Here is a 26,961-nt window from a genome sequence, read left to right on the forward strand (position 1 = left end):
AATCTAAGGTCGTAAAAGACATGCCTCTTCCCAGAAGGGAGGTTTAGTTACTTGAGGATGGGAAACGTGGACCTATTTGAAAATATCACTGGAGATATTACACTCATAGTCGCGTTCTGTTATTATCATTATCATTTTAAAACAAAAAATATATGCTTATGTATGGAATGTATCTTTAAAAACCGCTGAAAGTAAAGAGCGTGGAAAAACCTAAAATAAAAAAAGAAGGGAAATAGTAGTTTCACGTTTTCTACAAAAAAAAAAAAAAGTCTTTAGAAATATGGCCCCGACTAATACCTTACTGACTTACAGAGGTGAGGATGAAGTAAATTTAAAAGCGTACATCTATAGAAAAAAAAAAAAACTTCCGAGACCGAGATCAACATGGATTAAAAACAAACTTCTCAGAGCCGTCAGTTTTTTTATTCTTTGGTAGTCCCTCAATTTGCGATGATAATGAAAAAGATGATTTACAAGAAAAAACAACTTAAGACTATTTTAAGTTCATTCCCACAACAACTACAACAACAGCAACAATAATAATAATAATTATAAAGTTGTTATTCAACAAATTACCAATATATGCATATTCTAAGTTCACTCTAACAACAACAACAAGAAGAAGTTGTTACACAATCGTACCCTTCCTTCTGCAGCGAAGAGTCATTAAAGGCCGCATAACACAGAAGCACATACCTGTACGCACAAGGGCATTACACAGCCAGCCCGACGGAGGGCAGCAACATTCCTCAGGTCGACCTCAGAGATGCCGCGTCATCCAGAGGTGCTTATTAGTATGAGTCAGTCCGGTGTATTATCTGAGTCAGTAAAATCATAAGCTCGAGAACCAGAACCAACGCCACAAAAGCCTCCCGCAGGCGGCAACAGGCAATTCTGTCCTCGGGGATAGAAAAAAATAAAGAATAAACTTTACAAAATCTAGGAGGTTCTTGGGTTCAGAAGAAGTGAGCGCACGGACGTTTCTTCCTTTGGTCGAACGAAGGGAGGTTCTTTTTCTTTATTGACGGAACGCAAAAAGCACACAGGAAGGTCCTTGGAATGGACTTAAAAAGGGCACATGGTTGTCCATTATATCAACAGAAACCATAAGTTTCCTTTTCACGTGAAACTGAAAGCACAAATGCACTTCTACATTAAAGCAAGTTCACACGGAACTGGCCGAATCTCCCACCCCGCCATGAGTTCGAATCCCGAGGTAGAGAGGATAAATTTTCCATTTAATGTCTTCTTGGAATTTTGAAGATTTCAGGGTCAATCGTATCCAAAAACATTAAGAAACCAAGAAGTTAAAGGCTCACTGCACGGCCGCTGAATTTCTGTAAAGTCCTTGCTCTATATAAAATCCAAAAAACTCTTTCTTTTAAACCGAGCACACGGCCATCATTTTTCTTCATCAAACGCACACAAAGACTGTGTTCTTGGCAAACAGATTTTTCAGTATTTAGCCTTATATTTATATATATATATACACACACACACACACACACACACACATATATATATATATATATATATATATATATATATATATATATATATATATATATATATATATATATATAATATATATATATATATATATATATTTTTTATATAAAATATATATATATATATATATATATATATATATATATTTTACATAATATATATATAAATATAAATATACTGTATATATATATATATATATATATATATATATTTTTTTATATAAAATATATATATATATATATATATATTTTTTTTATAAAATATATATATATATATATATATATATATATATATATATATATATATATATATATATATATATATATATAATTTCTTCACGGTGAAATCAGCGCCGTCGTTTCCTTAATCAAGATGACAACAACTGTTCCTTGTTCTCGATATAATTAAAAAAAAATAAATACTTCCTTCCTTTTATTAATAACGCTGGTCTAATTCTTTTAATTTTTCTACCATGTTTGGATAATAATCTTTATCCTAACTTCAAAGATGTGGGGAAAAAGTGGTCATTTTGGCTCAAAGTCAAAGGAAAAATAAAAGTTACTGCATACCCACTGTTATTGTTTGCCCACTGGTCATATCCAGCCGAGGTCAGGAGTTACAGAAGACGAAAAGGGGCTTCGAAGAACAATTACGGTCTGAGGAATTTCCAGACCCTTTTCCGAAAATATGGAAGACTACAGAGTGTACTTGTATGTAGTTAAATGGTTCCATCGGAATGTCTCTCGATCAATCCCCTCACAATCGAATGAAGTACTCAGTACGCCTCATTCCGATTCGAAAGAACAGTTTTAGGGCAGGAGGAAGTAGTAAAACAGGAATGCTCTTTGGAGTCGTTAAAAGAAAAATGTTGAATGTTTAATGGTTCCAATGATTCAAATCCCTACAGAAATGATGAGAAGGAAAAATCCACGCTAAAAAGAAGTTCGCCAGTTTCAGTGCTGGTCTGGAGTTAAGTCGAATATAGAATTTAGGCTAAGTGCCAAGCACTGGGACCTAGGAAGTCATTCAGCGCTGACATGGAAATTGACAGTGAAAGGTTTGAAAGGTGTAACCTGTTAGGAGAGGGTGGAAAGTAAGATGGAAGAAAGAGAATATGAATGAACGGAGGTAGAGTAAAAAGAACGAAAGGGGTTGCAGCTATGGACCGAAGGCACGCTGCAAAGAACCTTAAGCAATGCCTACAGTGCACCGCATGAGGTGTACTGACGGCACTACGACCCAACGGGGTTGCTGGTGAGGAGGGTAACAAGTTTCGGCAGTCGTCAGCGAGGGTAGTGAGGGTATCAAGTTCTAGTGATGGGCAGGAAAGGTCTCGAGCATCGAGGTTGCAAATCTCGGTAGTGGTGAGAATGGTCACAAGTAAAAGTAACGGTGAGAATGGAGTCACAGGTTTCAGTAATGGTCGCGTAAGGCCGCAAGTTTCATTAATGGCTAAGGGTTACCGGTCTGATTAGGATAGTTCAAGTAAGATAGTTACGTAAGGTAACGTTAGGTTAGGTTAGGTATGATAAAGCTAGGATCAGTTAGGTAAGGTAAAATTAAGTAGGATCTGACTAAGTTAGACAGCCAGCAGGCTATCAAATGACGTCACTCCCTTTCTCCTTTTTTAAATAACCTAGTGCCCATTCCCAGGAAATGGAAAACGTGAGAAAACAACAAATAATTAAACACTATCACTCGCTCTGACAGCGTAATAGCGAGATGGAATAATCAGCCTTAATTGAAAGGCATCAGGACATTCTATCATGACCACTTCAAGTGACTAAACTCGAAATGAAGCTAAGGCAAAAAAAAAAAAAAAAAAAAAAAAATATATATATATATATATATATATATACACATATATATATATATATATATGTATATATATATATATATATATATATATATATATATATATATATATATATAATATCTATAAACTAGAACCTGAATTCAACGAAATATCAAAACAAACATGAAAATACTTAAAACTGATTTCAAGTAATAAAAATTTCGATGTATAAACTTGAAATGGGTACAAGCATACGAATGGACGAATAAATTAGAAAATGAAAACAAGAGGATAAACCACATGACAACTATAGCTACTCACTCACTGCCAAGAAAAGAGAGACGAAATCTGACTTCGGTCAACACTCACCGATGGGCAGGCTTTCCTCTGAGGACCTGAAATTCACAAAACAATCATTTTAACACAGGGAACAAATAATTAAACAAACAATGAATGAATACATCTATCGTTAAATAGATGTCCATACAAAATACACAATCTTTGCAATACCGGATACTCAGTCAATAAAAACAAAACAACGCTGGTGTATTACCAGCTATATCTTGGAAAGCAAATTAGATTCACAACAATATTAAACATATTTTCCTCTCCATCTAACTCTTCATCTTCACTATTTCTTGATGGCTACAGCGTCCGTAAATTATCTATAAGTTATACACTTTTCAAATCCTTCAGGACAACCAAATTGAATTTTGCGAGTTGGCCAAATAATGTGTTTTGATTATGAATGGAACAAATCGTTACTTATTAAAACATATATTTCTGGATACTAATACCAAGCACGGGCTTCGTTGCCTAAAAATAAAATAAAATCCCTTGAGTATGTTCGTTGGTGGACTATTCTTCTAACGTCAAGCAAAAAAAAAAAAATTAAAGATACAATGAACCCAGAGGTAGAAAGAATCCCACAATTTTGAACTGAATATATGAAGAATGGTCAAACCTTACAAGTTAAGTATACCTTAGTTGAACCAGACCACTGAGCTGATTAACAGCTCTCATAGGGCTGGCCCGAAGGATTAGATTTATTTTACGTGGTTGAGAACCAATTGGTTACCTAGCAACGGGACCTACAGCTTATTGTGGAATCCGAACCACATTATACCGAGAAATGAATTTCTGTCACCAGAAGTACATTCCTCTAATTCTTCACTGGCCGGCCGGAGACTCGAACTCGGGTCTAGCAGAGTGCTATCCCAGTACTCTACCGACTCGTCCAACGAGGAACTGTCAAACCTTACAGACGTACACGTTGGCCAAGACCATGCGGTACACTCAGTAGTCTGGTAAAACTATTTTAATAATAATAATAATAATAATAATAATAATAATAATAATAATAATAATACATTTATTTGCCACAACTGTGAAGGAACAAATGATCTAAAACTGAAACGTCAGTGACAGAGCTCCATGGAAAAAATCCGAATAAGAAAATCCAGTGGCAGGAAGGTTCTCATAAACACAAGTTCATATTCACATTTTAATTTCAATACTGCTTGAAAGGCGTTTACTTGTAATGCACTTCTGACCGTCCAATACATAATTAACCACACGTGCTGTGAATCTCTTTTATCATTAGACAAGCCTTGGAAGGAACGTGATTTTATTGGTGGGGAAGACGAGAACAACGCTCCAAACTTGGAATGAACGAATTTGAATATCTATGAAGGTGATGGTATAGCATCTATAAAGGTGAAATACTATACACAAGTAAAAATTTTGACGAAGTTTCTTCGGCGCAATCGAGTTTTCTATATAGCGTACAATGCTGTATGAAACACTCAGCCATGACCGGGCAGCGCTCAGTTGCTCCCCAGATGCGGTCAAGTGAAGATGCGTCGGTGCTAGACGCACGATCCATGGCTAGACTTAACCTTAAATAAAATAAAAACTACTGAGGCTAGAGGGCTGCAACTTGGTATGTTTCAGGATTGGATAGTTTTCATTGGATGGGTCGATATCGTACTCGCCTAGCACTCTCCTAGGCCCGCGTTCGATTCTCCGGCCGGCCAGTGAAGAATTAGAGGAATTTATTTCCGGTTAGAAATTCATTTCTCGGTATAATGTGGTTCGGATTCCACAATAAGCTGCAGGTCCCGTTGCTAGGTAACCAATTGGTTCTTAGCCACGTAAAATAAGTCTAATCCTTCGGGCCATCCCTAGGAGAGCTGTTAATCAGCTCAGTGGTCTGGTTAAACTAAGGTATACTTAACTTGGAGGGTGGATGATCAACATACCAATTTCCAGCCCTCTAGCCTCAGTAGTTTTTAAGATCTGAGGGCGGACAGAAAAAGTGCGGACGGACAGACAATGCCATCTCAATAGTTTTCTTTTGCAGAAAACTTGAAAACCATAAAATTTTTGTCGGAACGATGAGTTGCACAGCCGAAGACAAGGCAGAAAGGATACAAGCTCAAAAGAGAATTTCCAAGGCAATCGAAGGTTTTACTGTAAAAGTTGTTGATGATTCTTCTCACCGCATTCTGAATTATGTATCCAGATTTAGGCTAATATAAATCATAAGTCCCAGCAAGTGGAGAACTAACAATAAAATTCAACACACTAACTCATCCTCTCTTTTCGTACAAAGGGACCTTTACAAACGGGCTGGCCGCTCTTACAAAGCAACAAGCACCATTAAAAAGGCTATTTGAATAAGCCTGCCAAAAATTACACTTAATTCTCATCCAGTCAAGCTGCCAACATGAATGAAATTTAAAGATTCCCGAATAGTTTTGTGACAGGAAGAAAGATGCCAAAACTACCGTGGTCCTCACGGAGGTCAAAACTGAACTGCACTTAGAGTCATTTTGCTTCCAGGATATTTTGACACTACAGAACATGGACAAAATAGGAAAGGAATGGAATATACAGTTTAGGCCAATGGCCAAACACTGGGACCTGAAGTCATTCAGCGCTGGAAAGGAAATTAAGAGTAGGTAGGTTTGAAGTGTAACAGGAGGAAAACCTCGCTGTTGCACTTTTAAATAATTGTTAGGAGACGGTCAATAGCAAGATGGAAGAAAGATAATATGAATGGAGGTACAGCAAAAGGAACGAAAGGGGTTGCAGCTAGGTGCCGAAGGGACGCTGCAAAGAACAGTTAGTAATGTCTACAGTGCAACCCGTGAGGTGCACTGACGGCACTAACCCCCTACGGGGATGGACAAAATAGGACACGAAACATGAAGATAAATAAAAGCGTACATCTCCGTTAAGTTATTCAGCATATTACTGAATGAATAATACTCAAAACAAAGGATAGCATATAATACTTCACTGATTCATCGTATGCGAAAGCACGTAAACCTCATCGCATAAAAGGAATCTCTCTCTCTCTCTCTCTCTCTCTCTCTCTCTCTCTCTCTCTCTCTCTCTCTCTCTCTCTCTCTCTCTTGCGCTGGCCACATGCACGGGTTGCCTGAGCGAGGCCGTTGGTCATTTGACTTAAAAGAAGAAGAAAAAAAAAGACAAATAAAAGGTGTATCGGAGAGCAATGATTGTATATCACTGCAAGTACTTCAACATTATGTGTTATGTTCAGGCTTACAAGGTAAAGTGTGAGCGTTCCTGTGTGCGTGTGTGTATGTGTGTGTGTCTCTGTACCTGCAGGACAAGAGCAAGTGCGCTTAGTGATTAATTGGCAGTTGGGTACAACCTGCATACCTGCCTTCTGATGCCCAGCGTTCTCTTCCAATCCCATGGCCTACCCCCAAAATCCGGGGATTTGGCCTAATACAAATACCAAAATAACTGTAACGCACAGCAAAAGAAACATATTCCGCCAATCTCGAACCTTTCTCTCTCTCACTCCATTAAAGGGCTGCACAACAGATCATCCAACTAAAGAAATTCAGCACAGATGCGTCTGGTAAGTACTTGGATGGTGATCGCCAAGTAATGACACATATGGCTGGAGCAATAGCTGCTTGAATGTCCATTTGGTAAAGAGTGGGGCTTGCACCTTCATTCCATAAACAATTGCAAGGACCAGACGGAAAACTTCTTCCGGAGCTACCTTCTCCTAATGAAACAGTTGTATGTATCATATACATACGTATGTGTATGTATGCATATACTATATAAATATAAATAATATATATATATGTATATATTTATATATATATATATATATATATATATATATATGTATTATATATATATATATATATATAAATCTTTTGTACCACCCGCCCTGGAGTAACTCAGAACTGATTGACTGATAGACATACATCTATGCATGGTCTACTATATAAAAATACAACGTGCAGCCATATATATATATATATATATATATATATATATATATATATATATATATATATATATATATATATATATATATACTGCATATATATTGGTCTGTAATTCCTTTCCAGCGATGCACCAACCTAATCTAAGCTACTCCTTACTTGACTATCCGTGTACGATCAAAAGGACGAAGCTGGTGAACCTGATATGAAAAATTCCCATACTTTGCCTCAAAGATACAATGGCAAAATACAAAACATTACAGATATACGTATTTATTTCTTAAAAACTACAATAAAACGTCTTTCTTATGATATGCAGCTTAATGCTATCCATGGTGCCTATCGGTCATAAAAACTTACGTAAAAGAAGAATTGCGTTTTATGATCACCTACTGAGAACTTGCTTTGATTTTACTTCGTATTTTTAAAGTTAGTTTCCTTGATAAAAGTACTCAAGTTGTTGTCCATTTAAATTTGAATAAGGTACCACATTACATTCAAATGCAGAATAATAATAAAAGATCAAAACAATGAACTGAAGCTTGCCTCGATAAAGTGTTTTTATACTCTGCCAAAAGACCCTTCTTAATATAAATTTTGTGCATCATGAATTAAAATAAAATACTTTTCAGATCTTTAAAAGTTTATGGATGTTTATAAAAGTCACTCTGCAGCAAATAGTTTTTCCTTAATTTTCCGTAGTTGGGTACGCTGCATGCATTTATTACAAATGAGTCTCATTTCTCTTAGCGGTAACTTTTCATTTACAGCGTGGGGGCGCAGAGAAATTATCCTTATTACAATTACACATTCACCTACATTTATTAGCAATCAGGAAGCATTAAATTTGAACAAGCAATATACATAAAATATACCCAATGTACTCGATGAATTGTAAAAAGTACAAAAGCTCATTTGTATTAAATTACTTACAAAATTCAAAAACATCAACATTAAACCCACACGATCAAAATCTTCCTAATTGGAAAAAAAGTAATAGAGAGCAGGGATTATAGATTGTTCCAACTGACATTCTATTTACTAAAGAAAGTTGTTCGCAAAACAGATGAAGGAACGTGTATGGTGGACGACGTATGGCGAGTTCTAAAGCAAAAAGTTAAGTATACCTTAGTTTTACCAGACCACTGAGCTGATTAACAGCTCTCCTAGGGCTGGCCCGAAGGATTAGACTTATTTTACGTGGCTAAGAACCAATTGGTTACCTAGCAACGGGACCTACAGCTTATTGTGGAATCCGAACCACATTACAGCGAGAAATGAATTTCTAATTCCTCATTAGCCGGCCGGAGAATCGAACTCGGGAGTTCTGAAGCAAACGCTTCTACTTCAATGTCCTCTGGATTCTCTTTCCTCTCAAGGTTTTCAAGTACTCTCTTGGACGTCTTAGTTGAAATGAATTGAATTGAATATAAAATTTAAACCATAGGCCAAGCACTGGGACCTATGAGAACATTCAACGCTGAAATGGAAACTGAAAGTAAAAGGTTCTAAAGGCGTGGCGTAACAGGAGGATAACCTCGCAGTTGCACTAAGAATCAATTGTTAGGAGACGGTGAAAAGTAAGATGGAAGAAAGAGAATATGAAAGGAGGTACAGTAAAAGGAATGAAGGGGGTTAAAGCTAGGGGCCGAAGGCACGCTGTAAAGAACCTCAAGTAATGCCTACAGTGCACCGCATGAGGTGCACTGACGGCACTACACCCTACTGGGTGGACATCTTAGTAACCACTACGATTACAACAGCATGATGCTGCATCTCGGTTGATGGGCCACGAAGAGTTGAAGGTAGCTAAGGAAGTGGTCTCCTTTCTTTCTTCCACGGAGAATCCACTTTCCTGGAAGCTCGTTCGCATTTGTTTAATGTGAAAATCTCGTTAAACTTCGGTGAATTTTAGGCATGAAGATATGGCCCTCAGACCTCAAGACCCATAAAAGCCTCAAGAGATCAGAGTGCAAAGAATTTATGGTACCTTGTACGTACAACATCCAAATGTTAAAGGACAAAATTGAATTGAATTGAATATAGAATTTAGGCCAAAAGCCAAGCACTGGGACCAATGAGGTCATTCAGCGCTGAAACGGAAACTGACAGTAAGAAGGCATGAAAGGTGTAACAGGAGGAAAACCTCGCAGTTGCACGATGAATCAATTGCTAGGAGAGGGTGGAAAGTAAAGTGGAAGAAAGAGAATATGAAAGCTGGTAAAGTAAAAGTAACGAAAGGGGTTGCAGCTAGGGGCCGAGGGCACGCTACAAAGAACCTTAAGTAATGCCTACAGTGCACCGCATGAGGTGCACTGATGGCTGCCTCCCCCTACGGGGGTTAAAGGACAAAAGGAAAGCCTGGCACTCGCTCTACCCAAGATTTGAATGGAAAAACTGAGCGGAATTATGCCCCTCAGTTGCAAGCAACACCTACATGGGCAAAAGGGTATAAAGAATATAACCCAACTGTTAAAAGCTTTAGTGAGCAACAGGTGCAAGACAATGCATTACAAAAAGCCTAAAACAATTCTTGAAAATTAGCTTTGGGCTGAAAGATGAAAGTAAAATTTGAGATTTTAAACATTTGTAAACTGTACCTACATAAGACAGCATAATGAGCTTAGTGCATGTTGACAAGCGTGGGGTCAAGCCGAAACACAATAGCAAAAACTAATAAAAAGAGATTAATAATTATGAATTGGAATATAAAATTTAGGTCAAAGGCCAAGCGCTGGAACCTACGAGATCAATGAGCGCTGAAGGGAAAGAGAGTAAAGAAGGTTTTAAGGTGAAACAGGAGGAAAACCTTGCAGTTGCACTATCAAACAATTGTTAGGATAGGGTAGAAAGTAAGATGGAAAGTGAATATTAAAGGACGACAAAGTTGAAAAGGGTGGGGAGCCAGGTGGGAGGAGTCCGACTGGTAGGGGAGAGGGGACTTCTAATAGTCCAAAGAGACTGACAAATTGCTAGCCCCTATACGGCACAAATCTCAAGAAAAATAAAAATCTGGATAAAAAAAAGGGGGAAACTTAAGGTTTACCTCTAAAGACAACTAAAAACACATTTATAAATAAGAGGTCAGGCTACAGCAAGCAGGGAGTGGGGTCCACAACTTTAAATGTGAAAGGCCAAAGGTTCACTGCGCAAGACCTGATACATTTTTGCGTACTTATTTTACTAAGGGAACTTTATCAATTTTGACCTGGCCACTTACGCTATGGTACTAGCTGAAGCCACTGGGAAAGTTCAAAATGAAACGACAGAGTGCCAAGTACTTTCGTGTATTTTTAACACATCTTCCGGGCACTAAAAATACACGAAAGTGCTTGGCACTCTGTCGTTCCATTTTGAACTTTCCCAGTGGCTTCAGCTAATAAAAAAAATCGCGCTCTTACTTTTGTGATTTCTTAGTACGGTCTTATACATTAATTCTTTCAAATCTAAATACAATCAGTCGAATGCTATTAGAAAATGGATACCTTAAACCGTCAAGAAAATGAACTGTGATGGTGTCAGTAGATCAACGAAATACTGTAGAGGTTCCTATCATAAATCCGGAAAGAAATGCTGAATATGAAAACTGACAGCATGAATTACACACCAAATAAAAACGCGGTGGAAAATAACCACGCAAACGACCGAGAAAATTGGAGAATTGCCTGCAAAAGAAATATCAAAGCTGGTTAAGTCAGTAATCTTAGTTCTAAACTTGAAATAAAGGAACGTATCGGGGACAAATACAATTATGTATGTCACAGGAACAGCTACAATAAAAAAAAGTGTTGGTAAATAAAATTGCTAAAAACTAGGCGATGCTTCAACCTGAATGTCTTATCTTCTTGAACTCACACCTGCTAACACCCCCACCCGTTTTACTCGTGGAAACAGGCAATCCTCTTAGAAATATATGGTCCGGTGACTGTTTCATTCCTTCGTTACATGCTTGGGAATTCTCTTCCTGCTTCTATTTTAAACTTAATCTTACAACCCTTCTCCTTTTATGATACAGGTTTATCGAGACCCTCGTGGTCCAATCTATTCCTTCCTTTTCCTTTTTTTCTTGTGTTCCTCGGACCTGGGCTAGAAAAAGCGATTACGATGTTCGTTCTATTTACCATTGGTCTAAATGGATAAACATATAAATAATTATGAATATTATTTTCTACCAAAAGAAACCAAGATGTTCTGTTTCGTTTATCTATCTACGGCATTCGGCTGCCCAGTTTCACCTACAAAGATTGTTGTTGTTGACTGAGCTGGCCTTATGCCAGCAAGGGCTTTTGTTCCCAGAGCAACCACACGAACATGGAAACCTTTTACCGATATCAAAGACCCTAGATGAAGGAAAAACGTGAAATGATATATCTTAAAGATAGCAGATACAAATGTGTAATATGAAAACTACCTTTCTGACATTCAGATATAGCCGATAATTCATAAAAAAAAGCGAATGTAGTGATTACTTAGCAAAGGACAGTCTGAATGTCAAAGTAAAAACGTTCCTTGTTATGTCAAATGACAAGACAGGAGATGGTTTTTGCTGAAACTCCATGGAACGACCCCTCACACCAGTGAGGACATTACGATGTCCAAAGATCCCATTAGTTGTTTAATTAAGGTTTTAATGTGTTCGAACCAGGTATTCTCAAAACCTACCTGTAAGGGATAAAATTCTCTAAATGAGATTAAAACATTTTCGGAGGCATATCAAGCCTTACTGAAGGCATTTCTTAAAACGCATGTTGGAAGATTCTTATCATTAACTATACCCACCTGGGACGCACTCAAAAGGCAAATTAACGTTTCTTTAAACCGTCAGCAGAATAAACCATCGATATGGGCAAAACAACAACGAAGGTTGGGTAAAATGAAGTTTGAGATTATAGAAACTAACCGGTAAATAAATATGAAAATAAAAAAAATAAATAAATACATTAGCAAATCTTGGCAATCACCAATGATCCCAATTTCATCTTCATGAAATATCTCGGTTTCTACGAAGGACCACTATAAAAATTCAGGTTACTTAGTAAGAATAACAGCGGTCTCACCAACCATCAGTTCAGTCTCGAAATCATACATTTTACGGTGTGGAGTAAATATAACATTCTACGGGTATAGTAAAACATTACTCAAGTTATCCCTTTCGGGCTTAAGTCTATAAAAAAAAAAAAAAGTAAAAATTGCGCAGAAGTGTCTTCGGTGCAATCGAGTTTTCTGTACCGTCGCCACAGCATATAATCAAGGTCACCGAAAACTGATCTATCTTTCGGTGGTCGCGGCATAATGCTGTATGAGCCGCGGCCCATGAAACTTTACCCAAGACCCGTGGCGACCTATCCTATATCGCTGCCAGACGCACGATTATGGCTAACTTTAACCTTACATAAAATCAAAACTACTGAGGCTAGAGGGCTGCAATTTGGTATGTTTGATGATTGGAGGGTGGATGATCAACAAACCAATTTGTAGCCCTGTAGCCTCAGTAGTTTTGAAGATCTGAGGGCGAACAGAAAAGGTGCGGACAGAAAAAAGTGCGGGCAGAATAAAGTCCTGACTGAGAGACAAAGCCGGCACAATAATTTTCTTTTTCAGAAAACTAAAAAGCTTCATGATACTGTCCCAAATGTCCACATGTAATCTCGAACACTGATGATATACACAGAGAATCATTATACATTCCTAAAAGTCCACTGGTACTATACACACAATAATTTAAACTTGCAATTCAGTAAGTGTTTTGGAGATGTGTTACGTGCGAGGTCAAATCAGAAAAAATAACGTATTTTTCTTCAGGACATTGCAGTAAAATAAACCATTGCACTGCATGCTTACATCAGTGGGCCAGCAACCTAAGGTCCTTATCTAACGAGAGAGAGAGAGAGAGAGAGAGAGAGAGAGAGAGAGAGAGAGAGAGAGAGAGAGAGAGAGAGAGACTTCCGGCTGTTTCTTACGCTCTTTTTTTTTATATAAGAATAGAGCTAAATTTCATATTTCAGCATGATATTATCTGCTAAGAAAATTTCTAAATTTACTTGCAAATGTCCACACACACACAAACAAATTATATATATATATATATATATATATATATATATATATATATATATATGTACTGTATATATGTATATATATATATATATATATATATATATATATATATATATATATATATATATATATATATAATTTTATATTACTGAAAACTTTTCTAAATCTTTTCTTTTCTTTTTACTTTTAGTAAGGTTACTAAACCCATACCCTCCGTTACCCTTAGTTCTGCCTACCACAGTTGACATAATTCACTGTAAAGAAGGGTATGGGCCCAGCAATTTATCAAAAGTGAAAAGAGGAAAAGAAACATTTTTTTTTGCAGAGTTCTAAATGGTCACTAAAGTTTTCAGTAATTTCATCAGAGAGGGATAGGAGTACGTCAAGATTATACATACATACATACATACATACATACATACATACATATATATATATATATATATATATATATATATATATATATATATATATATATATATATACAGTACATATAAAATGAAGCATTCTGACGTTCGTGGCAGGATTCGAACCCGCATCCGGAGTATCAGAACAGGGTCATGTTACCTACCTGACAACGAGAAGGATTAAAAGTTTATCGCCTCTCGTACATACATATTCCTACCATTCTACCATCAAAGCCAAGTGTGTAATCGTTTTTCATCGATAAAATGGCTATAAAATGTATATACAGATATATAATATATATCTATTAAATATATACAGTATGTATTATATATATATATATATATATATATATATATATATATATATATATATATATATATATATATATATATATATATATATATATATATATATATAAGGCATCAATACTTACCCCATACAAATGGGAAAAACACACGTTAAAAGAAGAATATATATATTATATATATATATATATATTATATATATATATATATATATATATATATATATATACATATATAGTCGAAATGAAACTCAAGTACCTTTACCTTAATTAAAGCTTGAAACGGGGGCATTTGCCGCCAAGATAGTCAAAAGTGCCACAAAACCTGCTCGTCTCACATCACCTCAAATGTAGAAACAATCAAGGACCAAAGCTTGGCTACAAGATGCTGGCAAATGCCAGAAAAATGACACGCGTGATACCTCATTCAAGTACATCAATGTTTAACCTTATAGGTTTTACATTCTACTTTTGCCGTTTACTACTTTCAGTTTATCTTCGCAAGTAGCAACGTTATCTCATAGTTTGCAATGTCTGTTTTATAATGAACAGCGTTTTTCTTTCAATTTAATGTGATGTTTCAAGTAAAAAAAAAAAAAAAAAAACTGAAAAACTCTCTAAATCCCAGTACACATATTTGACGTAGCCTACCCTCCCATTCGTACGAGAGAGAGAGAGAGAGAGAGAGAGAGAGAGAGAGAGAGTACATCTGCTGAGTACAATGAATTCCACTGTCAACATGCAAACCAGCAGGAATTACCGAAATACACCGAGCAGTAACAAATAAAAATGAATGAATGAACTACATGCAGCATAAGTGGGGGAACCTCTCGTGTGACAAGCAACCACAGTGTCACTTCGAGGCTAAAAATGAACTGCCGCAGTGAGGCTCGACCGCCTCCCGAAAATAAAATGCGTTACAGAAAACGAGAAATATTTCTTTTAAAAAACCATGACAGTAAAATTCCAGAGGTCGAACCAGCGTTGCCACTGCGCTTGAAAGCCTGGTCAGAGCAGTGTTGCCATCACGAGGGGTTTCACATAAGCCACACACCGGAGAACCAACCGTCCGGTCCTCTTCACCCACATTCATTCTCGCAACAACTCGTCGTCACGTTCCTTTTGCCTTTTTAACATCTATTTATTTCCATTATCTCTCGCACTCCGTTTTCTCTTCTCCGCCTTCTTCTTCTTCTTCTTCTTCTTCTTCCTCGCAATGAAAGTCGGATGAAGAGGGCCAGCGGTCGATAGATACTAGATCTAGAGGCGGAGAAAGAGAAAAAGAGAGAGAGAGAGAGAGAGAGAGAGAGAGAGAGAGAGAGAGAGAGATAGTTATGTTTAGCTGAGTCAGTGTTGCCACTATGGCATCCCGCCCCGCCCCAGGGGTTTGTACTCTACTCCCCTGAGTCACTTCGCCGACTCACTTAAGACTAAACCCCGCGTTTGATGATGGAGGTATAATGATGACGCCGACGATAATGGTTAGGAAGATGATGATCATCATCATTGCGATCACGATGATGAACTAAGAACGACGATAGCGTACGTGGAAAGGAAAAGCAAAAGGAGAGATGAAAGAACGGTATAATAATAAGCGAGAATAAACAACGACACTAGAGCGGGGTCATCGTCGCCGTCAATAATTCATTATCGACACGATGCCTAACTGGAATACGCAGCCGCTGGACTGGCTTCATTATACAGTTATGGCCTTGGTAATATCCGATACAGCGATGCTGAACGATCGTTGATCCTAAATAAAATGTTCTTTTTCACGTATCTAGGTACGACATAAAATATTACACTAACAGCTAGCTGGTCCTGTGAATTGAACTGAAAATAGAATTTAGGCCAAATGCCAAGCACTGGGACCTATGAGGTCGTTCAGCGCTGAAACTGAAATTGAGAGTATAAGGTTTCAAAGGTGTAACAGGAGAGAAACCTCGCAACTGCACTACGAACAACTGTTAGAAAAGGGTGCAAAGTACGATGAAGAAAGAATATGAATGGAGGTACAGTAAAATGATTGAAAGGGGTTGCAGCTAGGAGCAGCAGGGATGCTGCAAAGAACCTAAAATAACGCCTACAGTGCACCGGGCAAGGTGTGCTAACTGCAATACCGCTCTACAGGTTACATTACAAAATTACACTAACAGGTCCTGTGTGAGATGAATATTTTTCACACATACAGTTACGACACTTACAACAACACAGTAACATCTAATACAACCAAAGCTTCCTGAATTTAAGATTTTTTTTTTACCTCACCGTATTATCAACTTGAATACAATAATACCCTATGGCATCAGTGCGTCATATACAGTAATAAAGGAACATCCGCTCCTAATTCACGTCTATTAGACTTGATTTCTGCTTCATTTGTTTATTTATAGGTACCATAACACACCCATGACATGCACGGTAATACGAGGGTGGTGGAGGCTTTTTAAATAAGTCGGCTTTTTTTCTTGCGGAAGTATTTATGAATGAATGAAGTTGATCTACACAATGGTCTTATGTAACAATTTAAAATGTACACTTTCATCGGTATCTTGATTTTCTTGGTTCTCTCTGTCTCTCTCTCTCTCTCTCTCTCTCTCTCTCTCTCTCTCTCTCTCTCTCTCTGTATGCTGGCATTCCATCTGTGGAATCTTGTAGCCTAAGTAAGTGTGCGGAAGTATTTATATAAATACATCATTTATTCATTGACTTTATTCATTCATAAATACTTCCGCACACGCATGGACTACAAGATTCCAGATGGCATGCCGGGAGAGAGAGAGAGAGAGAGAGAGAGAGAGAGAGAGAGAGAGAGAGAGAGAGAGAGAGAGAGAGAATCAAGTAAATTAACATACCGACGTGGAATTATTCCGTGCTTATCTTTTATCGTGCAACTACCTGTATATACCTGTATCTATCTATCAATCTACATATGTATTTTATATATATATATATATATATATATATATATATATATATATATATATATATATATATATATATATATATATATATATATATATATATATATATATATATATATATATATATATATATATATATATATATTGATAGATAACAGATACATATAGTTGCACAATAAAGGATATCCACGGAATAACTCCGCCAACGGGTCTGAACGTTTCATTATTGTTACTGAAAACAAGAGAACTAATCTAAAATGCCATTAACTTCCAAGGCAGGCCTTCCACAGAATTACATTTTTATATGTGAACAGAGAAAATGCAAAAATTATTAATAAAGGAGATAATAAATCCAAAAACAACATCCAGGAAGCGAGAGTGCCTGCAGAATAACTAAAAAATAAAAAATAAATAAATAGCGCAGAAGTTTCTTCGGCACAATCAAGTTTTCTGTACAGCTGCTACAGAGTATAATCAAGGCCACCGATCTTTTGGTGGTCTCGGTATAATGCAGTATGAACCGCGGCCCATGATACTTGAACCACGGCCCGGTGGTGGCCTATCTTATATCGTTGCCAGAAGGACGATTACGGCAAACTTAACCTTAAATAAAATAAAAACTACTAAGGTTAGAGGGCTGCAATTTGGTATGTTTGATGATTGGAAGGTGAATGATCAACATGCCAACTTGGAGCCCTCTAGCCTCAGTAGTTTTTAAGATCTGAGGGGGGACAGAAAAAGCGCGGACGGGCAGACAAAGCCGGCACAATAATTTTCTTTTACAGAAAACTAAAGAAGTAAATAGCGCAGTGTGTGCAAGAGGTTTGAAGCACTGATGAAGTAGATCGTATTGTGGAAGTCTTTTACACGAGAAGTTCATCTACGATTCAGCAATTACAATATGAGCGTGGTAGTGCTCGTTAACTAATTTTCTCGGGAGTATTCCCCTGTCAGGGCAAAGGATAAATGCTGAAAAATGACAGATATGCAATTCATCGCATGTGGCTCACTTTCAGAGGGGGTAGCTCCAGCAAATGTTATCTTTAGGGTTTCCAACCATTTTAGGATGAGATTACTGGCTCAATGTCCTTATCATAAATAAATCAGTACCAACGTCACCTGAGCTACAGGGCCAGCGGTGCTGCTGAAATACCAATCAAAAGAATATTAAGAATGGCCAAAGAAGTTCACTGGTCAATTTTCAGAAATTTTATTTCAACCGATGACCCATATATAGGACAACCAAATAACCTTATTTACGCATAAAATTGAGGTGGGGGTGGGGGGCGGGTGGAGGAAGAGTACAAATGGAAGCGCAGGAGAGGAGAGGGGATTGAGAGAGAAAACTCTGACCTTGCAAGAGATCAGTACCAAAATAAAAAAAAAAATAAAAACTATCGTGTACGAAACCAAAGGGAAGTGAAAAATAACAACGAGCGAATTCCGAAAACAAATGAGATCTACACACCAAGAATAAATTCTTTCAGACGTTTTTAAGAGTTGTCCTTATTAGATAAAAAAAAAAAGCAACTACAGCTGTGAGATTAGCAGTGGACGAAGCATTAAAGCAAGCAGAGGACAAGAATTTAATGGAGAGACGAGGATACAACGAAGGAAGCTACTAACTCCTTCAGTTGGCTTTTTAGTCCCAACGTAAACTTACTGCCATTCAAACTGAACTCGAGAGTGTTTGGGAGACGTTACGGCCCTCATGCCCCTGCCTAAAAACGTTGGTTACAGATGGTCTTAAACAACACAGATTGCTTTATAGATTTTAAGCATACGTGCCAAGCACTGGTGCAACTGAGGCCATTCAGCACTGAAACGGAAATTGACAGTAAAAGTTTGAAAGGTGTAACAGGAGGAAATCCTCGCAGTTGCACTATGAATCAAATGTTAGGAGAGGGTGGACAGTATGATGGAAGAAAAAGAGTATGAACGAAGGTACGGTAAAAGAAATGAAAGCGGTTGCAGCTAGGGGCCGAAGGGACGCTGCAAAGACCCTTAAGTAATGCCTACATTGTACCGCATGAGGTTAAACAGCACAGAAACATGTAGCAAAAGAAATGCAGATTGAAAATTACCATAAACTCTTATAGTGAAGAGCTTACAACTTGACAATAACTCCCCCAACAGGTTTCGAAGCGGAGACTTCAAATCAATGACTAATGCAGAGAGACTAACTGAGTCTCAGTAATTCTACATAACGTGACGAGTACATAAAGACAAATTTAGGTGCCTGTAGCTACGAGAAGTAACAAATGAAGAAACACAGATTATCAATATTATTATTGTAATTATTATAATTCATGATGTTCGTATATCCTCCAGAAACAACTCTTTCAGCCCGTTAACTCGAAAAGCAGGCTTCTGCAGGAAAGAAATTCTAATTACCCAGCTAAAAAAAAGCGAAGAAAGATATATTTCGACATCTATAAAAGTAAATATATAACCAAAAGCAAAAAAGTTCGGTCCCTTCACCGCAACGTTTTCATTCCTATGTCTCCCAGAATCTAATAAGTTGTTGCCAGCGACGGAACCTAAGTTTGGTAAAATTCTCATAAAAATACACTCATAACTTTTTGCGTAATCCTGCTACCGAACAGACAAATAAAAATACATACCGAGCAAAAAGCATAACCCCCTTGACTGAGGTAATAGGGAACAAACAATTAAAACATTATCATAGAATTCGGTGACACCAAAATAGAACCAATTTCACGAGATTCAACAAATCCTGGAGAGAGGTATTTTCCAGTGTAGGTTAAAACAAATCAAAACGACTAGTAACAATTTTTTTCTACGTAAAAGGATTGCAAACTGAATGAAAAAAAAAAACAGTTACAAGTCTTAAATAATATCAGCTTGCACATAAGCCCGCTTCGCCTAAACCCGGGAACTGGAAAGTATCCGAAAATAAATCTGAGGGTACGAGATGTAATTTTCCCATTACCAAACTGAAGTCGCGCGGAGCTTAACCTCTCAAATCAAAATGCTGTAGCACAAGGCAATCGTAAGTCCCTTAACAAAATTTTGTTAGTTAATACAAAGATTAACGAGTAAATTTTAGGAAATATTACCAAAAATATAACCGCACTGGTTTATTCTTAACCTGAAGAAGCTATCCCAAAAAGCAATATTTAAATATTCTCGCGTAACGGAAGTTATATCACGTTTCATTAGACGTGCTGAAGCAGGAGAGAGCAAACTCTCACGTACTGGTTCCGAGTCAGTCGTGGCAGTGTTAAAACTAATAATTATTGTCTCCCTTCAAGGAACAACTCTAAAGAATGTAACCCATAAATCGCTATGCAGTCTATAGAAGGGGGTTCGATTGCTCGACAAGTACCTTTGCCAATAAACAACGGTTATCTTCCTAGACTAACTGGAGATCCTTCGCGTTCAAGAGTTGAATGAAATCTAAACCTAATTGAAGTTCACTATTCTAAGTCTGCAATGTTCCTTCGATCAACAGAGGGCTGCAGAAACAAGATAAATGTGGCAGAAATGCTCCCAGGGACACGATGTCCACTTATTCACATCTGTACATCATGACTACCTTTGTACCAAGTTGGACACACTAATGAAATGACGAAATACAGACAGAGGGACTCCCTCCCTTCATGCATATCTACGCATGATGATGTACCTTTGCACCAAGTTTGACTGAAATCCCCCTCAACTGAGCAAGAGGAGCTGCAACGACAAGGTGAGCTTGGCGTACACACTGACGGTTACACATACAAACAAAACCAGGGGGAGAAACAAAGGGAAAACTATAGTGTTATTACTATGCAGCAGCGTACTAATAGTGCAGTGCTATTATTGGTTTAGAGGCCATTCATGAACGGCAAAGGCAAGTTAAAGTTAAGTATACCTTAGTTTTACCAGACCACTGAGCTGATTAACAGCTCTCCTAGGGCTGGCCCGAAGGATTAGACTTATTTTACGTGGCTAAGAACCAATTGGTTGCTTAGCAACGGGACCTACAGCTTATTGTGGAATCCGAACCACATTATAGCGAGAAATGAATTTCTATCACCAGAAATAAATTCCTCTAACTCTTCATCAGCCGGCCGCGGGAATTGAACTCCGGCCCATCGACTGACAGTCTGAAGCTTAACCGAGTCGGCCAACAAAGGGCTGGCAAAGGCAAGGGATAGGCCTCTGCATTAGCGCACAACGTCCCAGAAACCCAAGGCTCTTCTCCGCCCGAGCTACTGTAGAACAAGGGAGAACCAGGCAGTGGCTGCTGATGACTCAGCAGGCAGACCTTCGGAAAGAAAAGGAATATACAATTTCAGCCAAATGCCGAACACTGGACCTCTGAGGTCAGTTCTTCGTTGGGAGAGTGGGTTCCGTTCTCAGCTAGCACTCTGCTGGCCGCGAGTTCGAATCTCCGACCGTCCAATGAAGAATAAGAGGAATTTGTTTCTGGTGATAAAAATTCATTTCTCGCTGTAATGTGATTCGGATTCCACAGTTAGCTGTAGGTCCCGTTGCTAGGTAACCAACTGGTTCTTAGCCACGTAAAATAAAATCTAATCCTTCGGGCCAGCCCTAGGAGAGCTGTTAATCAGCTCAGTGGTCTGGTTAAACTAATGTATACTTACTTGGGTATACGTAATAAACATAAACACTCAGCGCTGAAACGAAAATTGACAGTAAAAGGGTCTGAAAGGTGTAACAAGAGGAAATCCTCTCAGTTGCATTACGAAACAATTGTTAGGAGAGGGTGCAAAATAAGATGACGGAACTACCCCCTTACGGGAGGTTCACAAGGACGGTCAGGTTGTGTCTCGCCAATGAAATATATCACTACTTGAACTGGGCTTGAACTCGGGACCACCATACTGTGAAGTTCACGGGAAGCCAACTCAAATACCACGAACCTGTAACAATGATTAATGCTGTTCGTGGTTTTGTTGCTCACTTATGTAGACCCCATACGTAAAAAATCTTTAGTCTGGTCAGAGGAATGCATATCTATATGAGAAGAAAAGAACACTTTATCTTAATTCAAGGGGAGATACGCTTAAACCTGTCTATATGTCATTTGAGGGGGCATCACAATCCTTTGTTAATGGTATCAAATAGACCTATATTGCAGGATCTAATTTTGGAAACCGTCCTACCGACCGCCATTTGGTCCATCACGAGGGATCAGTTTATTAATAACTTTCAGTCTGGAGAGAGAGAGAGAGAGAGAGAGAGAGAGAGAGAGAGAGAGAGAGAGAGAGAGAGAGAGAGAGAGAGAGAGAGAGAGTTTCCAGCACACGGCATGCGAATGAAATAGGGACTGAGAGAACTCAGAGAAAGTTATCCACAATAAAGGGTTAGCGAAGCCAGTGAAGTAACTATTGGTCACAGTAACAAGAAAGACACCCTACTGAGACATACTAAAAAGAACTCTAGTTCTCAAAAGATTACAAGGTCCTATCGAAGTTAAATTTAGACGGAATGGTAAAAATTACCTAATGAACACTGAATAGGAATAATAAAATATATAAATAATGGAACTTGAGGATTATGAGAATAAAAACAAAACATAATATATTTAAATGTGGAAGAGCCTATTACATACTACACGAGAGAGAGAGAGAGAGAGAGAGAGAGAGAGAGAGAAATTGTATTTTATTTGCCGGCATGCCAGTAACTGAAATATGGCGTACCAACGCCGTAGAGTTGAGAGAGAGAGAGAGAGAGAGAGAGAGAGAGAGAGAGAGAGAGAGAGAGAGAGAGAGAGAGAGAGAGAGAGAGAGAGAGCAAAAACTATTTACAAATCTATTAGACACTGTAAATCCCAACAATGGTTATTACTTGCATTTCGCTCAGCCAGAAAGGATTTTATACATGCAAAGACGGTTGCAGTCGTAAGTGACAGAAATGTCTTTTAATCTAACTTCTATAACTAGATATGAGTCTCATTAACTCTCATTAAATTTGTTCTGAAGAATTCTGGGAGTAGCTAAGTGGCAAGCCTTTAAGGAGACATGAAATTAAGACATCCACTGTCCAATCAATGTAAACTGACATCCCACTATGCTTGAAAAGCAAATGCAATGATGCGTCAATAAAAAAAAAAAAAGCTCAATACAATGTTCCGTATTTCTACATTCTGAAAGGATTCACAACATTTCTGAAGATCTGAATGGCAGAACGCATGAAGATGAAAAAACACAAGCCCAGATGAAATTCACTGCTGGAAGATTATAAAACTTAAATGCCAAAAGAACGGATAAACTTTTGTGGTCCATTCCTAATTACAATAACTATTACTCTAATGTCTTAGCAGAATCAAAATGTGAATGAAAACAAACCCACAAGATACTTCTGTCATTTAGTATAAAGCAGAGTAAAACAAAATAATCAAGTAAAATCTGAAAATTAATACATGAAAAAGTAAAACGAAACCTTTAATTCTTTACTTGTTTCAGTACAGCTTCCTCTGAGAAGGCTGCATCCATCGAATGATAAAGACTTCATTATTTTTCAGAGAGCGAAGCGGTTAAGTCTACTATGTACAAGTTCTTCACGTGATGCCAGATCCACCTCTTGAACAGATGTAAGCCGAATGGCTTGAGAAGCACAAGGGGTGGCATAAAATTCCAAAGGTCTCAAGTGAATGGTTACCACTAAATTGAAAATAAAATTTAGGCCAAAGACCAAGCACTGGGACCTATGAGGTCATTCAGCGCTGAAACAGAAATTGACAGTAAAAGGTGTGAAAGGTGTAACAGGAGGGAAACCCCGCAGTTGCACTATGAATCAATCGTTGGGAGAGGGTGGAAAGTAAGATGGATTGAAGAAAGAGAATATAAAAGGAGGAACAGTAAAAGGAACGAAAGGGGTTGCAGCTAGGGGCCGAAGGCACGCTGCAACGAACCTTAAGCAATGCCTATATGCGCCGCACGAGGAATGGTATACCAGAATGACCCAACTAGTTGATCCTCGAGTTTATGACTTGAACAAACGCAGAAATTGTGTGGCTGTGAATTAATCAGAAGCCTAAAAGAGACGAGAAACCGCTCGAAGAACACGCCAAAATTAGAACGCCCAAAAAAGGGCACGCAGTAAGTATAGGATTCCTACCGACCTTTAGCAAACAAAGGCGAGGATGAAATTCCTTTTCAACATAAAAAAGTGTCTCGAGGCAGTTTTTGCTAATACGCTTGAATACTTCAGCAGAGCGTGATAAAGCCAGCTCTGCTAAGCGGCGGCGATATTTTCGATGTAATTTAAAGTTCGCAAAGAATCTACTGGGGGAGACAGAGACAGGAGATAGAAAGTTAGAGAATTTTAGATGCAATTTTAAATTTCTAAAACAGCTACACATACACAGACTAATCAGCTATTAACATTCTCTTTCAGATGTTACTCATTGTTCTCTAGATAATTCTGTTTTTTCTTTGTTTTTATTCTGTCTTACGTAACTTATTTGCTGGTGCATGGTTGCAAACGGTGTTCGGCTGAAATGTTTTCTTGCCTACCCTAACCATTTGATCGTCTTGCGTTGCAATGAATAACTTCAGTGCCCCAGTGCCCATTCTATTTTTAAGGAATAAAATTCATTTTAAAGATTAAATTAACAACAAGACTATCTAAGAAATCTATGATTTACGTAAAAATCAAATGCCGGATTCGTAGAAAAAGAGATACAGCATCCTATGAAAAATGAAAACTAAAAATTCTACCACTTAATTTTGCAAGAAAACCAGGAAAATTACCAAATACATCAACGATTCTGGTAACAGTTAAATTTCACCGACATACGAATAAAATACTAGATTCTTTAAATAAAGAAAAATTAAATTTCAAGTCACTTAAATTCTTCAATAATAAAATATAACCTACAAAAATACCGTATCAAATACACCAAACTGCCTGGAAATTGTAAACTCGATTAACGATAAGCAATAAAATCAAGTCATTATTTTAGACTATACCTAATAAACGGAGCTAAAACGGAATGTGTACTATCAAACGTCACCCGACGAGAGAGAGAGAGAGAGAGAGAGAGAGAGAGAGAGAGAGAGAGAGAGAGAGAGAGAGAGAGAGACCCAACTATTAACATTCAGCTTCTTAATGTCAGTAACTGATATAGAATGAATTATCTTAATTACAGCTGCAGCTTTAAATGTAAAAGAACACCGATGAAAAGGGAACTCACTTGTGAATCCCAGGACATTACTCCCTGGCACATGATGAAAATGAAGTCTGCTTATAGAAAGTTAAGAGCGGAACAGAACCCTGCGATTTTTCATGAAGGTTTTACTTTATTTTTTACTTTACAAACAAATAAAAAATACAAACAAATAAAAAAATCATTAAAAAATCGCATAAAAGAACACAACAGTACCAATACTACAAATAAATAAAAAAAAAATGGCATTGATAAACAAAATCCCATAAAAGAACAGGGTAGCACCAATGATACAAATTCAAAGATGTCATTAATAAAAAAAAATCGGGTAAAAGAACAGAATAGTACCAGTAATACAAATTAAAAAATGCCATTAATAAAAAAAATCGCACAAAACAGCATAAAACAACAGAAGAGCACCAATGACACAAATAAATTTAAAAATGTCATTAATAAAAAAAATCGCATAAAAGAAAAGAATAACACCAATATTACAAAAATATCTATTCTTGACTCATCACTCCAATGCAAATGATTCATAAAAACGTCGGTTAAATCCCATTAAAAATCTGTTAATTCAGTCAGAGGTGTCTCTTAGCGGGACAGTAACCCATCCATATACTGTAGGCTATTATATGTATCCTAATATTTTAATAAAATTTTACTAAGGCCTTAGTTTAGCTGTCTTGGTATGCAATCTTTTGATCCTTATAAGCGACATAGAACTTCTATAATAATAATAATAATAATAATAATAATAATAATAATAATAATAATAATCTGGAAAAGTGTGCTACTAGAAACAGCGCACATAGTGAGAAAAGTGATGGACTTCTAAGGAGGCAGGATGCAACCCGGAACTCCACACCATAAAAACCATCCAGTCGAATAGGATGACTGTGATAGACTAAAAAAAAACAACAATAATAATAATAATAATAATAATAATAATAATAATAATAATAATAATAGAGGAGTGCACCCCATAGACATACTTGTCCAACCAATGAAGCCATTCATTCTTTCATTCACTTCTCATGGACCTATGAGAGACTATAAAAGGTCACACCCAAATCTTGCACTTCTCTTGAACACAAATCCCATTCGGCTATCGCCAATCATGACTGGCGGAAGGTCATGGTGATCGCCGCCCACCAGAGGTTACAATTCAAATACGTCGACCAATCAGAAGCAAGACATGCCCTCCAAAGATCTATGAAAACAAATATCGGCAGACGATACTTAGAGACAGGTAAAAAAAAAAAAAAAAAAAAAAAAAAATAAAAATATATATATATATATATATATATATATATATATATATATATATATATATATATATATATATATATATATATCAACAACATCAGTGTCTGTCCAAGAACTGTCTCATGAAATAATGACAAATTGATCACGGAAACTTCAATCGCAAATATCAAGACACTAATTAATGAGTCGCACGTATGGGTACTCTATTTGTATAAAATCTGAATTATCACACGATAAAAAGCATAGCACTTTCGTACAACTAGTCCATATTAATT

General features: G+C 37.3%; 1 protein-coding gene across 2 annotated transcripts in view; it reads right to left on the reverse strand.

The window, feature by feature from the left end:
- LOC136842054 (ankyrin repeat and BTB/POZ domain-containing protein 2) overlaps positions 1-26,961 on the reverse strand; it is a 503,426-nt gene that overhangs the window by 441,331 nt on the left and 35,134 nt on the right. For both annotated transcript variants that reach the window (XM_067109545.1, XM_067109520.1), the window contains exon 2: positions 3,674-3,699. The gene's annotated coding sequence lies outside the window, so the exon portion shown is untranslated. The remainder of the gene's footprint in view (positions 1-3,673; positions 3,700-26,961) is intronic.

The sequence above is a fragment of the Macrobrachium rosenbergii genome, chromosome 1, assembly GCF_040412425.1.
Source record: "Macrobrachium rosenbergii isolate ZJJX-2024 chromosome 1, ASM4041242v1, whole genome shotgun sequence".
Classification (NCBI taxonomy): domain Eukaryota; kingdom Metazoa; phylum Arthropoda; class Malacostraca; order Decapoda; family Palaemonidae; genus Macrobrachium; species Macrobrachium rosenbergii.